Source organism: Limulus polyphemus, unplaced genomic scaffold (genome assembly GCF_000517525.1).
Source record: "Limulus polyphemus unplaced genomic scaffold, Limulus_polyphemus-2.1.2 Scaffold5443, whole genome shotgun sequence".
Lineage (NCBI taxonomy): Eukaryota > Metazoa > Arthropoda > Merostomata > Xiphosura > Limulidae > Limulus > Limulus polyphemus.
Window position 1 is genome coordinate 39,406 of NW_013671053.1, and position 1,755 is coordinate 41,160.

General features: G+C 34.8%; 1 protein-coding gene across 1 annotated transcript in view; it reads left to right on the forward strand.

Annotated features, from left to right (window-relative positions):
• Positions 1–1,755, forward strand: part of LOC106472585 (cytochrome P450 1A1-like) — an 11,612-nt gene that overhangs the window by 3,719 nt on the left and 6,138 nt on the right. The window lies entirely within an intron of this gene.

Consider the following 1,755-nt stretch of genomic DNA (forward strand, 5'->3'; position numbering starts at 1 on the left):
CACAATACCTGAAAACTCTGACTTCACTTTTTTGAAAAATGAAATAATATTTTCTTTTGCTCCTGATCAACAATCAAATATCTTTTTTGAATTATGAATAACACGAATGGATTGAAATATTTAATTAAATTATCTCAAAATAAACCTTCATTTCGGTGCAATATTGAAATTAGCTTGAATTCTTCATAACCTCTAAACAGTGGGTGAACCAACGGGTCACGGGTGGTCTAGTAACTACAAAACCTTTTGAACTATCTCAGTACAGCCACCTAAAAATCGACAGTTAGGCCGAAAGTTACTGGTGGTACTGGATCCGAGCTTTGTTAATACTTTAGGAAAGTAGAAAATGAGTTGATACCATTATGGAAGGAAAAGGAAAAATATGGGAATATCAACAACTGAAGATGGTTGAATTCTTACACTTCTTGATACCATAATTTTAAAAATCACTATTTTATAACGTCACTCTATCAAGAGTTCGATTAAGAAAAAATATCAAGAACTTAGTGAAATATAGTGATTATCCACAAAAACAGTGTTTATACAAAAATGTTCTGAAAAGAGATATATTTAATTTATAGTCTTTTTATGTTTTTACACTTCTTTAATTAAATCTAAACACAACTCCATATTCTGCTTAGCAGGTTTCTATTTCATTCATCTCCAAGTACATAATAAAAAACAGTATTATTTAAAAGATTTATCTACTTAAAACATATATCCTTCTTACATATATATATATAGTATTTCACTTAATAATGCTGCATATGTGGAAAGATATTTTAGCTTTGGCTCGTATGGTACAGCACACATTTCGTATGCAGGAGGTCGAGGATTCAATCCCGTCTATATCTATTTTTTTGCTAAACAATGTTTTAGTAGTCAAATCATTTTAGTATTAGGTCGTCAAGAATTTAATGTCCTTTTTTTAGACGAAAAAACCCGAACAACTTATATATCAAAACAAAACATTTATTAAATGAAATAGTCTCCATTCCAATCGATGATGCTTGTCCATCTTACAATCAGGTTGTTAATGCACTGATTAGAGAAAACACTTGGCTTTGAAGCAAAAAACATGTCGATGTCCTCTTTAACACCTTTCACATTTGCGTAAGTTCTCCAATTAAGATGGTGTTGCAGCGAACGAAAAGATGGTAATATGATGGTGTCATATCTGGAGAATATGGTGGGTGAGGGAGAACTTCCCAACCAAACTCCATAATCTTGTGTTGCAGCGAACGTGCCACATGTGGATGTGCATTGTCGTGGAGAAGAAGAACACCTTTCCGATTGATGAGTGAAGGGCGTTTCTGATGAAGGGCTTGTTTTAAACGTTCCATTTGCTGACTATATATCTCTGCATTGACAGTTCGCTGTAGATTGAGGTGTTCGAAATGAATTACTCCTTTGATGTCCCACCAAATGCAAAGCATCACTTTCTGCGGATGGAGTCCAGGTTTCAGGGTCGGAAGTGGTTTTGTCTAGGACTGAGCCATTGTTTTTGATGTTTAATATTCACATAGAAAACCCATTTTTCATCACCGGTGACTATTCTGTCCAAAAATGGTTCATGTGGATTACGCGCCAGTAGAGACGAAGCAACGTTCACACATTGGAAACGATGATCATCGGACATTTCGTGAGACACCCAAATACCTTCTTTATGGAGTTTTCCCCATATTCCTTAGATGCTTACGTATTGTTTCATGAGAGACATTCAATTTCAGGGCCATTTCACCAGTCTGTCGTCTT